This window comes from Dermacentor variabilis, chromosome 7, assembly GCF_050947875.1.
Source record: "Dermacentor variabilis isolate Ectoservices chromosome 7, ASM5094787v1, whole genome shotgun sequence".
NCBI lineage: Eukaryota > Metazoa > Arthropoda > Arachnida > Ixodida > Ixodidae > Dermacentor > Dermacentor variabilis.
In genome coordinates, this window is record NC_134574.1 from 148,039,518 (window position 1) to 148,053,711 (window position 14,194).

General features: G+C 47.0%; 1 protein-coding gene across 3 annotated transcripts in view; it reads left to right on the plus strand.

Annotated features, from left to right (window-relative positions):
- The window catches only part of kst (spectrin beta chain, non-erythrocytic 5 kst), a 223,525-nt gene that overhangs the window by 34,391 nt on the left and 174,940 nt on the right, over window positions 1-14,194 (plus strand). The window contains exon 1 of one of the 3 annotated variants that reach the window (XM_075699634.1): window positions 8,384-8,865. The exons of the other annotated variants lie outside the window; for them this stretch is intronic. The gene's annotated coding sequence lies outside the window, so the exon portion shown is untranslated. Of the gene's footprint in view, window positions 1-8,383; window positions 8,866-14,194 lie in introns of those variants that run through there. 3 annotated transcript variants of the gene reach the window in all.

Consider the following 14,194-nt stretch of genomic DNA (forward strand, 5'->3'; position numbering starts at 1 on the left):
GGCTCGGCAAATTATTGAACCTCACTCACTCACTCACTCACTCACTCACTCACTCACTCACTCACTCACTCACTCACTCACTCACTCACTCACTCACTCACTCGCTCGCTCGCTCGCTCGTTCAACAGCTCACTCAACTTGCTCACCAGTATTTCAGTCTTTAATTTCTCTACCCCTATTCAGAGCGGTTGAGGTGTCCTCTACGAAGAGAGAGTTACTGCTCTGCATTTTCCTCCAGTCTTCGCTTACCCAAGCTATATATATATATATATATATATATATATATATATATATATATATATATATATATATAATGTTGTAATCTCTCTCTACAGCTCACCCACTCATTCACGTCAGTCGGAGAACTCGCACATTCCGATCTCTCTCTCTCGCTCTCGCCAGCATTTCATCCCCTAATACACGTGTAATACACTTGCTCGCTCTGGCCACCACTCAACTCTCATATTCGCGGCTCTGGAACGAGAGCGCGCGCGCGCAGTTCGTGTGATTGAGTGTGCCGACCTTCTACCTCGAACATTTGTATATGCATTCCAGAAAGAAAGAAAGAAAGAAAGAAAGAAAGAAAGAAAGAAAGAAAGAAAGAAAGAAAGGGAGTGCAGGCGCCTCGTGGTCGACCGACGTCGTCGCCGCCGCCTCTTGTACAAACTGCGCGGGCCGCCGGGTCAACACGTGCATGTGGCGTCCGCGTCGCGCCTATGCGCTAGTCGGGTCACTGTGGCGCCGTGTCATATTTTTTTTTTTCTGTCGTTGTCGTTGGCTTCGGCGACGCTTCGCCCGGCGGTGTGACGCGGCTCTCGCTAACCACGTCTCTCCCGAGAAACAAAACTCCCTCCGGCCACCACAGAGACGCGCCTTTCATACATACAGCACACTCCGTCCGCCGCCGTCGCAGACTTCATACAAAGCACGCCCATATAGTCTGGAGGATCTGTATAGTATGCGAGTGTACACACACGAGGATGCAGTCCGCCCGCACATCTCCGGGCGCTCGCTCTTTTCACGCGGCGTAACTGGGACGGTCCCGGAGAAACTGCAGACGCACGTGGTACTTCCGTCCTTTTCGCGAGCTCGCCGGAACGGTGGGGCGCCATTGTTCTTTAAAACTCTTCCTCCGGAACTCTATCTCTCTCCTCCCCCAGCTTCATGAGGTTCTCCTTCACTTCACTTTTATTTCTTTAAAGACCCCTCAATGGGGGTATTACATAAGGGGTGGGGTTTACAAATGTTCATTCTAATTAACACGAGTTCGATGACTAATATTAGTATTAAGCTTATCAGCAAACGTCGATGAACAGGTGATTTCGGATATGTGACGGGGTAGGCCATCTCTCTTGAGAGATGAGCCCTGCGCGCGCGCATCCTATAACGAAGCGCACAGGGGCGTACGAATAGTGCTTTTTTTGGGGGACCCAATCGAATAGTGCCAGAAGGGAATCGAATACGTAGTACCTTTCGTGTAGTTTTGGAATAATGAATACCCGTTGTCACAATCAGTGTAAAACAATGCTCACATATCAGCGTTTGTGAACTTCGCAGGTATCCGTCATCACATACTACGTTATGAAGCGTCGTTTAGTAAAAGCACAAATGGAGCATTAGAAGCAAACAAGTCGTTTTTTTTTCTCCTGCACAGAGCTCTTCAGAAAGCGCGGATGATGGCGCCGCCTGCCCCACTGCGCGAATTCTCAGACTTTGGGTCCATCCCATATATGCCAACGGGGCGAAAACTTACCGTGCTTTCCCCAACTTTATGATTTTTGGGCGCAGTTGACGTCTCGAAATATTCGAAGAGTATTAGAAAATAATATTGGCATTTGCGAATAGTGACCACTTGATTCGTAGACCTAATCGAATGGGAGACTACTGGATTCGTTATTTGAAAGTTTCGAATATTGGCACACGCCTACAGAAGCGAACGCCGCGTTATTAAAAAAAAAATGTGGTTTTACGTACTAAATCCATGGTCTGATTATCAGGCACGCCGTAGTGGGGAACTCCGGAAATGTGGACCACCTGGGGTTCTTTAACGTGCACCTAAGTCTGAGTGCACGGGTGTTTTCGCATTTAGCCCCCATCGAAATGTAGCCGCCGTGGCCGGGATTCGATCCCGCGACCTCGTGCGTAGCAGCCCAACACCATGGCCAACGCTGCGTTGTGGCCTCCTTCTTGTCTGCCCGGAAGCAGCCGTATTTCCGGGCCCTAGAGGGACACGAAGAAAAGCGGTGTGGATTCGAGACTAGCAAACGGTTGTAGCCGATATTCTAGTTTGCATTGAGACGGGGAAAGAAAAATGGAACTGGGGGCAGGCTACGTGATGCGTGTAGGGCAGCGGTGGACCATTAGAGTTACAGAACGAGTGCCTAGGGAAGGGAAACGCAGTCGAGGACGGCAGAAAATTAGGCGGGGTGATGAAATTTGTAAATTTGCGGGCGCAAGTTGAAGTCAGGTATAGCGCAAAGGAGTCTTCTTCAGCCTTTCTTACGTAGGTCCACTTCAGGACGTAGGTCCTGAAGTGGACGTAACTTCGATGTCACACGTACACTTCTGATCGCCATCGGAGCCGATCGGAATCGGACTTCTTGATCGCGATCAACAGTGGTCGCTGCAACATGGTCCGACGATCCGGATCGAGTTATCGTCTGCCGATCGTCAGCAACTCTCAGAACTGCATGATGTATTGGCTGCAAATTCAGATTTGCAAAAGTGGTTAAATTTGGACAATATTTTAATTGTACATGTTATTATTGGTGATATAACGCTTTTATTGAGCTGCCTTCACTTCTAGTTTTTAACGTTTTCAGAATACTGCGCTAGAGGGCGCAGACGTCAGCCTGCGATCGCGATCAAGAGGTCTGATTGCTATTCTCGGATCGCGATCGCCCACATACGGATGCCGCAGGATCGCAATCGCAAATGACCCTGTAGCAGCGCTCGATCCGGACCAAACTCGATCCTGACCGGCCCCGATCGCGATCAGAAGTATACGTGTGACACCGGTATAAGATAGGCTGATGACGATGACAACTAATATTACTGAACCCTGGCGCTGCCATCGTGCATTTACCGTGGCAACGATGGTTATAGCACATGAATTTGCCTGTTCTTCTTTCTCGTGCGCGTGCTTTAAACATTTCTTGTGGCTTTGTTTATTATATTTTCACCGCATCTGTCGGGTTATATTTAGAAAGAGTCTTGTTTTTTTTTTCTAGACTGCAGAAGACAACAAAACTGCGCAAATGCGCACAATCACTGCGAATATGTAACAATATAGCGCAGTATATTTGTTTGAAAATGATATCGGTAAATTTGGCAAATTCACAAAGCCGTTTGAAAACAACATGAGACGATGTTTACGCAAATTCATGCGCCAACAGTCATTCTCATGCACTGCCATGTTAGCAGCCCACGTAGACACTAGCGCCATAGTTCCCCCTAGTGATATTTTGTAGGAAACCCTTACACCCTTCACAACCCCGCGTCATAATGCTAATCCGCATGCTACGCAATGTACAACTTGCGGTACCGAAATCGACGTTAGTATATTCTCATATCGTACTCTATCCTGAAAATTATGAAAATGAAGGGTTATAAGGGCTGAACACCCCATCTATAGAAAGCAGCTGCGTTGCTTTGTATATAATAAGGCCGTGTACATGCCCTCGCAGCTGCGAGACATTCTAGCGAGGGCAGCATGTCCGTCTATTATTAGCGCACTACTGTTACGTCATTGCCGCCATTATATCGACCGCCCTTGGCACGACTCCGCCTCTGCGTACGGGATGAATGAACGAAATGGACGCATACGATATATGCAATGGCGAGGGCGTCGATGATGGGCCGACGCGAGGCGTATCTTCTGGAATGCGCGTTTACGAAACTGTCTGTCAGCGTTGCGCAAGCAGCGGCGACATTTCACTCACCCACCCACTTCGGTTCGTTACCCTTTTTCTTTCTTTCTTTTTTTTTTTCACTGCGCGCTGACAGTGCTCGACAAAGCTCATTGTGCGGAATTCGCAGTCAATTGCGAAAGTGCCGAACGCGCCGCGTATACGCTCCCGCCGTTTGGGAGCGTACACGTCTGCAGCACACTCCAGCGCTCGCACGTATTATGTAGTAGTACTACGTACGTACGTAGCCTTCGGTGCAGGGGAATACAATAGCTCGTGCCCAGTGGTACACGACTCGTGCGCAGGGTCTTACACTCTGGAGGGAAATTCCATACACATACGCACATTCGTTTATCCTGTTGGATTGCTTTATTGGGATTTTATGTACCTCTTGTATATAAATTATTTTAAGAAAACATGTAAAATTTCTTTTTCGAAACCTATGCGTATGTCCCGATAGGCCCATTATGCGCCTCCTTTACAGCACTGTTAATCGACCCACGCCGATTTAAATTTCCTCAAATAAAATTCTACTTTTAATCGATTCAATGCCGTCCAAAAGTCGACACAATTTCCTTGGTATTCCTTCTGCTAGGTGCCTTTGTGTCAGAAAGCACAATCAATCAATCAATCAATCAATCAATCAATCAATCAATCAATCAATCAATCAATCAATCAATCAATCAATCAATCAATCAATCAATCAATCAATCAATCAATGTCAAGTGAAACACACTATTAATATTCACTCTCTTTGGAGTTTAAATTTGACCTTAAATCCTGCACACTAATGTTTCGCTAACTTCAAGCGTGGTATACTTAGCATTGATGACCCATATTAACATGTTCTTTGAAAGCGTAGCTTTCTTTGCCGACACCCCTGCGATTTGCGCATGTATGTATGTATGTATGTATGTATGTATGTATGTATGTATGTATGTATGTATGTATGTATGTATGTATGTATGTATGTATGTATGTATGTATGTATGTATGTATGTATGTATGTATGCTGCATTTCTCTGCGAATAGTCGGCCTATATAAACGAAACGTTGACCGACAAAGTAGGGCCAGTGAGCGTATCTTTGTTGTACGTAATTGAGACAGTAGATTGCCAAGAATTAGCTTAGCCAAGGGGAATCTTTCAATCCCCTTCACCAACCCTGCTCAGAAGAGTGTCAACGGTCACATATACGCCGGAAAAATTCTCTGCCTTCCAATAAAGAGCACTTCTCTCTCTCTCTCTCAATAAATCCCTACAAAAAGAAAGCTGCACACATAATGTCGTTTCATCGGTACCTCTAAAGCACGCAACCCTCTTAACGAAATAGCGCATGACATTGGACGGCTCCCTTTATTTTGTTACTTTTTTTCACATTTGGATTGCCACCAGTTCGTTTACCCTATTGAGTAGGATGCTCATCCTTGGATCCATGCTTGGTCCATTCTTGGCCCATCCCGCAAAATGGGTGTGTACCACACTAACACAAGGGGCATGCAAGACTCAAATGTAGCCAGATGTAGTCGGCCGATGGCGACTTCGCAACCGCCCGATCTCGGCTTGGCACTTGGATCAGTGGCTTCTAAATGTAGAGCTTCCTGTGCATTCACTGCATCGTCACCATTCTGCCCTCGACGAGCAGCATACATCGCTTTCTTCCTCTTAGCATCGCCGCGTATACGCGTCTCGCACCCTGACCTCCGAGATCACCAGATCTCGGAGGCCACGCTCGCACACTGAATCCCCCTGAAAAACTGCTTCGTTGAGCTTCGCCACCAGTTCGGGCGACTGTTCCAGCTAAAAAGCTGTACGTCTGCTCGGCTCCTCACATCTCCGTATAGTTTCGTACACCATCGGAAAAAGTTACGTCTTTTTTTTTATTTTTCAACGTTGATTTCTTAGATTCTCTCGCCATATTTTGCGATAACGTCGGACTCTATTATAGAAACAAGTTTCTGCCCTTGAAAGTGTCGTTATAAATATCAACATGGAGCGTTTGTACGAGGCACGTTTAATCCCGTTGCCGGTGAAGAAATGTGCGCGTTATGCTGGCTCGAATTACAGATGAGGTATTTCCCCTAGAAGTGGACGACCCTGCGTTACCTGTAAGACTCGCACTCAATTTCTTTTTTTTTTTTCGAGTTTTCCGCATCTATGTTTTAGTATTCGCTCGAGCCGCCCGCTTTATTCGCCCTGTGGCGTGACATACTTCTGCGCTGCTATATTTTGGTTCGCTGTTCGCGTATCGCGCAATCTCCACGTGCGGTCCGTCTCGGTCTCTCTGTCACGTACGCCGTCCACCCTTCCCGTAAGGGGGAAATACCTCGTTAGCGTTGAAACGATGGCTGCAGAATAAACTCAGCCTGAAAGCCTCCAGACTCGCGTTTCGTTAATAGGTAATTCGGGTGACATTTCGTACGGGTCATCCCCCCCCCCCCCTTACTCACGTTAGTTTATTTCTGTTGTATAGAACTGAATAACTGCTGCCCCGGCTCCCTCAAAAGGGATACTGACGTGATATTTACGACTACTCATTTTTTTTTTAGTTATATGGAGGTCCTGGAGCTTTAAACCCCAGACATAGTAAGCCTCAGAGTGCCGTTACTAATTTAATACAACATCTTTTCCACATCCAGTTTCGGTTTCCTGGAGGATACTGTGTTTGTATGCGACAGTCCAAGCCCCCTATCCCCCCTTCGAAACGCATTTCTGGCTACGCCACTGTATGGAACATATATATGGAACTGTATGCTATGCCACTTATGGAGGTGCTTCCGTAGCAGGTCGTAAAAAAATTTCTTTTTTTGCAGCCTCCATGGGGCTTCTGCGCATGTCTCCGCATTTGAGAAGGATCGAATGTCAAAGAAAAAAGCGAACAAAATAAAGTAACCGAAGAGAGACTAATAAAGGCATTAATTAGTGAAACTCTGTGTCGCGCGGTAGGAAGACTAATTATGATGCGGGCACCACCTCCACGGTTCAATGTCACGCGTAAAATAGCGGGATATGTGCTGTTCTAGAGCCTCCGTAGGTGCGCCACGCTTTAGCAGTCCATCCCCCCTTCCTTTCTTTGTTTCTTTAATATATTCACTTCTTCCTTTCGTGCTGTGACGCCTGTACCCGTAGGGCGCACGGCCTGGTAACACCGCTATAGTTGTACTGTGACGTCAGCGTTCCGCGTATATACGGAACGACAACGCAGGGATGGTGACGTGCAAGCTAGCTTGCAAGGCGCGCATGTGGTGGCGACATGTTTCCGCGTGAGTTTCGTCGTAATCGTCTGGAAAGCCGCTTGGAATGCAGACGTATATAGCGTCGGCTCACCCATCTCGTCTTGTAAAGCAGTGCGCTCGCTATAATCACTGTACGGCGTTGCCAAAATGAACAAAATACGAGGGCCACCGCAGAGCCCACGAATTCCCGATATATGCCGTATAGCATTTATTTTCCGCCAAGTATTCTCGTTCCATTCTAATTTCGTTACGAAATTTGCAGTCATAAGATGGGTAGGTTGGCGCGTGACGGAGGTTATTGGAGACCGCTGGGAGAGGCCTTCGTCCTGTAATAGATGTATATAGAATAGTAATAATAATCCAACACTCGGGGGATTATTACTCTAGCGGTCGGTTTGTCATGCTTTCTGTGGCGTGCCTTTAAATATGCCTCTCCCCGACGAGCAGCTCCGTAAGGAGGGGGGGGGGGGGGAGGCGACGGTTATTTACGTGTTGACGTGTCATTACGGAGCATAGCTTCTTGGTATTCCTTTTCTGTCAGCGTCATTCCCTTACGCTCGCTACTTTCCTGTTGAGAATGATTTGTCATGCTGATAACGCGCATGCCGTTCGTGATTTGGAAGTACCGGGCTCGCAGCGTTAAAGAAAGGAAAAGCGGACAAGACAGATGACGATTATCGTTGTGTAGCAAGGTACGACCCAAGGGGTGTAATTTTAAGAGTTTAGCGACGTTGTCTTTGACTGTTGCGGAAGTCGCGCAGTATTCTGCACAGTCGGCGCATAGCTCACTACGCGGGCGTCAGCCGACCCACCCCTTGTCCGTCCGCGTTGTGAAACCCTGTTTTTGCAACCCTTTCTAACCATATACGCCCCTGCATTCTTCTGTCGTATAATCGACCGTTGGCGCGCATTCCCTTCGCCTTCCCACCTTGCAACCAGGCGCCTGCAACCGTCGCTGCAATGTCGCCGTCCCCTCTCAGACAAACGGATCCACCCCGTGCATAGAGATTAGGAGCCAACGGCACGGAGAAAAGATAAGACGGTAGCGGCGGGGGGAAAGGGAAGGCATCTTTTGGGTCGGTCGACTCACCCACCTCTTGCGCCACAGAAAGGTCGCTATCGTGAACCCCCCTCCCCCCACCTTTTTCTTTTTATTACATTCTTTCATCTTCAGCCCCTCTTAGCCCTTAGCGGTTGGTATCTGTTCGTGCGTCTGTTCGTGCGCTAGCGGGTCTTCTGCAGCGGCGTTTGCAGCAGCGCTCCCTGCCTGTCGTCTGCAACGGCGGTCGTCCGAATGCCGTTGCCGCTGTCCTCGCATTGACTCGCCGGTTGGCGTAACGGTTTGAATCGTCTCTCTCTCTTTCTACCGAGCCTGTGCGTGTTTGTGTGTGTGTGCTTGTGCGTGAACCCCACGCTCTCTCGACGCGATCGCCCGGCGACACCATCTCGAACTGCAAGGACGTCGTCTGCTGTACTTCTTCTGTTTCGTCGTCGTCTGGTTGTGCGTGCGTGCGTGTTTCGTGCACCACCCCCATCTAGCGTGGCTTCCCTCCACGAGAAGGCTTCGCGACTCTTTTTGTTTTATTGCATTTTTTTTACCTTCTCGCCGAGCGGTTTTTCTATCGTGACCTCCTCCCACTTTGACCCTTGAGGATCGAGAGCGGCCACGCGGGATTGAGAACGAGAAAGAAACAACAAAACAAAGAAAAAAGAAAAACACAGGTAAGCGGGGCGCTTTTCGAGGACCTTTGACCGAGCGCGTACGGATGTTGCTTTGCTTGTACGGTGTGATCAACTTTTGAAGGGAACGCTTGACCGGTAATAAAGCCGATTGCAACGTTTATTCAACTTTATCAGAAGAGAACCGCCTGACGGTGATGCGCGTAAGACAGCCTATAGTAATCTGGTTTCACGTCATGTCTCGGTTGATGAGTGATGAGGTAATGCTATAGGCGGGCGTTCGCATTAAAATGTGGTCATGCTTCACGCTCCTTTGAGCCAAGGATGCCTCTCTGTTTCGCTGTGGCGTAATGTTCTGTGTGGAATTTGCCATGATTGGGAGAAATTTAAAGGTAAAGTTAAGCAATCGATGATACGGGTGATAAACCGTCATTGGGATCGATGACTCATTGGCCTATATATTAGTTGTAAAGAGGCTACCAGATTCAGGAGCTGTCAGCCGCAGGGTCAGCTATTAAAAACAAAAATAAAACAACGAAAGAAATCGGAAAGCGAAGAAATGGCAGTTGCGGCGGTGCTCGGCTCGCTAGATTGGCAACGCTGATAACAGATACAATGGCAAGAGCGCCCTACCTGACCCTTATAACAAAAAGAAAACAAAACAGTTAAAATGAGGGGCAGTGTCGTTGTGCGTATCGTTCTATAGTAGTTTGAGGCGACGCTAGTTCGATGAGTTTGTGGAGGCGATCAAGTTGCTTCCATTCACCTAGCTCCAGCGCGGTATAGAGTCATAGAGTGTATTCGCGACAATGACCTTCCTTTTTGTTGTTATTAGTATTGCGTGCTGTGCTTGCCGGCGGCGCCACGTTTAGTCGTGACCTCGGAGCTTGGACCCCTGAAAACATTAAAGATGCTCGAAGGAAAGAAAACAATAGAAAAGAAAGAAAGCTAGCGCTTTTGACTCATCTTGACCGAAACCTACGCAGCAGCTGCGACCGTGCGCAATGCCCCCCGACTAGCCGCCGTATACGACGTCGTCTGCTCACGATCGGCGCCAGAAGTGTACCTGGCGAACCAGACGAACGCCGTCTGTTCGACGACGCGACCGTTGACGATCGGCGCCAGAAGCCGTCTACTGGCGAATCACTGCCCGCGCAGACGAAGCGCGGAACAGACGGGTGATGTGACGTAGAACGTGGCAGCAGGTTCGAACAGGAGCTGCGCTTCGCTTCATACCGCTCCTGAACGTTGGACCTTTATCGCGGAGGCGTTGTTGAAACACTTCACTACCGCGCACGCGCGCGCGTCGAAGTTCGCGCCTTTGTTATAGCTGCAGCTGGCAACGCGGACTTTGAAGCGCTTGTGTAAGGCATCGGCGATGTTATAGCTGCAGCTGGCAACGCGGACTTTGAAGCGCTTGTGTAAGGCATCGGCGAAAGTTTATGGCGTGCCATATTTTCCGTTTTTCTGATAGGCCCTGCAATAGACGTTGGCCTCGGTTTAACGATGTTTACGCATATTACGGAAATTGCGCCCCAGGCTCTGCGATGCGCCTGAACAGTGGAGGACTTGCGAGATAACGGCGCCCACAGCGCAGCCGGCGCCGGGAAATGAGATGACGTTTAATATATTTGGAGAGAAACGGTAAATTCGCGATATTCCTGTTATACCTAATGAATTGAAAGATAAAAGAAAACTGATCACCTGACCATTTTCTTTGAAACATCTTGGTTGCAAACACTGACGGCAAAGTGGTTAAACCTTATAAAAGTTCTGGAGAAAGGGATATTGACTGAGTCTCGAATTATTGTGTAAGTTGGCTAACGGGCTACAAGGTGAGATATATAATTATCTGGGTTTTTTTAAAAAATGTCTAAGCTAGGCGCGGGAGCCGTGACCCCACTCCGACACCTTTCTTTACACTTCCACAGCAACGATGTAGCTGCTCAAGATAACACCGACGGAGCAAGGTTGCTACGCCTTGGATCTCGCCGCGTAGGCTGCTCGAGATCTCGTCGTATCGCCGTTTAAGCTGGCGCGAATCTTATCATCTGTTTCAGATTACTTGGGAGACGTTCCCAGAACCGCGAGGAGCCGTCGATCGTCTCCTCGCACCCGGTCGGGCTTGGCAGTTGTATATAAGACCACTCCACCGGTGCATTAGCGACCGCGATGGCGTGAGCGGATTATTCTGAGACCCCCTGTACATTTATGTTGTACACTCGCTTCAATCCTTTTCAAGGTTAACTCGGAATATTCTTGCAATGTTCTTTTTCTAGTATGTCTTAATAGTGATCCCTGTTTGACCACGTGTCTCCTGTGTTTTTAATTCATTCAATAACTTCTCACGTTTTGGCCACTTTGTATTACTGACCAATTTTTGTGTATTCTGTAAATATACTACCTCCCCCCCCCCCCCCCTTTATGTAGTACCCCAAGCAGGGGCCTTTAAGGGAATAATAAATGATGATGATGAATATTCACCCGCGATATGAAGTCGGGGCCACGTGGTATCGAAAGTGGTTTCGTCGTATGCTTTCCGTCATCTTTCGGGAAATCTGGTTAGCATAATTTGATCTAGACCGATAAGTTGTCACAGGCGATGAAAAAGAAAATGAAATTTGTTTAGTGCGTTATATCCCTTACAGAAACCGTCACAAAAATTCTATTGCGTTTCCGTTAACTTTACATTGCTTTCAACAAGCTTTTTAAGTTGTGTTTCTTTTAACTTTGTAATATGTTCAATAAACATTCCGGTGAAATGCAATTCAACTTAATTCGTGACATTCTGCTAAGGGATACCGCGACGTGGCACGAAAATTCGGGATGCAGTGTAAAATTGCAAGTAAATTGTGCGGTTTTACGCACCAAAACCAAGATGTGACAATGAGGCACGCCGTATATGGCGAGGGGACTCGGGATTAATTTAGACCGCCTGGGGGTCCTCGAACGTGCACTTGAACCTAAGTGCACGAGCGTTATTGCATTTCGGCCCCCATCGAAATGCAGCCGCTGCGGACGAGATCGAACCCACGACTTCGAGCTTTAATTATATTGCAGCGCTATTCCAAAAGCCACAAAAGGCTTGCCGGGATGGGTATCTCGGGTTTTGAAACCTAACGATGGCGAGGAGACGTGCATATACTTTGTCTTAGTACGCGGAGAGGCTTTTTTTCCCGATTCTGTAACAATGTTGTTTAATCAGATCGGTTTTCACGTTCGTAATATGCGAGTTACAAACTATCGATTAAATAGGAGCGCTTGTTGTCTCCGAGCTGTGTCTTATAGGGTCTCAGGGAGCCGGGCTGCCTCATTGTTCCGTTCTTTACCTTTGAGATTTGTCCCATCTTGCTCTTTCTTTCCTCTTTCCCCCCTCCGGCCGCTTTCCTTCCTATCTTCCATATCTATGTTTCTGTCTTCCTTTCTGAAGAGTAGGCAGGCTTTGTGCCACTTCCAAAGGCACTTGCCGGCCTGCTGCTTGCTTTCCCTTTTCTGTCAAATGCATATATGTATTCAAAACAAATAATAATAATAATAATAATACACTCTAAAAAGTTTACACCGTTTGGGGCTTATCTTGTCCCACAACGATAATCGTCATCTGTCTTGCCCGCGTTTCCTTTCTTCAACACTGCGAGCCCGGTACTTCCCAGTCACGAACGGCTTGCGCGTTATCGGTGTGACACAGCATTCTCGACAGGAAAGTAGCTAGCGCCGAGTTTTCGAGAAAGGAAACTCGGGAAAGGCAGATGATGATTATCGTTGTGGCACAAACACATACTCCGAAGGGTGCAATCGTTTTAAGAGTGTAATAATAATAATAATAATAATAATAATAATAATAATAATAATAATAATAATAATAATAATAATAATAATAATAAGCGTCAAGCAGCGTGTAATCATGTTCGCTCAGATAGTCCAAATGAGCCTTATTCGTGCTAGCGAAATGAGTCGCTTTTGCGTTATGGTAATAGAGCGATAATAAGGGCATTACATTTCGGCTTGAGGACGAAAATCGAGGGCCGATGGAAAATGCTGCGCTGTGCTTGACCAGCTTCTGATGTCCAGTGGTGTGCAAGATCGATGTAGTAGCGCAGCGAACACAAAAATAAAATTTGCACATCGTGCAAAAGAAAGAAGAGAAATTGTGCCCGTGATGTCTGGTTCTCTCTTCTTTGCTTTTGTCTTTTTTTGTCCTACAGTGGCCTCATCAACTGTTAACCAACTCGCCCTAAGAACAAGTTATACTGAGTCACAAAAGAACGATACGAAAATATGCAGTGATATTGAAATCGGGTTTGTAGGAACGGTTTACGAAGGGTTAATTGGAAAGATGTATATAGGCGCAAGATTTCGTCTACTAATCGCTGTGTTGGACTACGTGTGGCTTGTACTTTCATTTCGGCAAACAGGTTAAGAAATATGCTTGAATAAAACTTGGTGCTAGGCTAGTTGGTGATACATTTTAGGCTACCATCAGTTTTAAAGAACGTTATGAAAGCTTACACGTATGTGCTGTCAGATAATTTACTCCCTTATTCAAGGGGGTGTGAGAGTGTGAATTAAGCACCGATACATAAGGGTGTAAATCGGTCTGTAACTAACTCCTTCGCACAAAAGGGTGTAAGTGTGCGATTTAAGCACCGATTTACATCCTTATTTACATTTAAGGGTGTAAATTACTGTGCAGTGTTAGGAGTCACGTGCCTAATACCTACAACTATGTATAGCTACAGCTTCCGCGAAATCTCGCTCACTCACTCGCGCACGTACGCACACTATTGTACTATATACATACGTAGTCGTGCACATTTATGTATATTGATCGCGTGGTGCGTGCTTGTTGCTAGAGTAGGGAGGACTGCTGCCGCCCCGTTTCCGGCCGCCTGTACAGAACCCACGGCAACTGTAAAGACTCGTTGGTTTGCCGCCTTCCGGTTCACGCTTGACAAAACAGCTGTCTTTCTGTGTCTTGCTTTCTTTTTTCTCTTTCGTTACGGTTTTGTTAGGCTCTGTTATTATCATTCTTGCTGTCTTTATGAACTGATGGCGCCGTACTTCCCTACCCAAGTAGGGCAGTTATTTAGACGGGGACATGCGGAATCATATAGATGTAGTATGGAAAATGAAAAAAACATATATAGGTAGATATACACTTCCTCTTCCCAGTCTATATACGACATACATTTCCGGTGAACAGATGCAACACGCGCTTAGCGACATATTAGAAAACTTTGGTGATAACATATAATATACCCCATGTTTTTATTTTCGATGAAGGGGCATCGCCATCTTACTCTGTTGGGTGAACAATTGGACAGTTTCTTTTGCGCGTGGTTGCTTCAAATTAATGGGGTCGTGAAGCTCG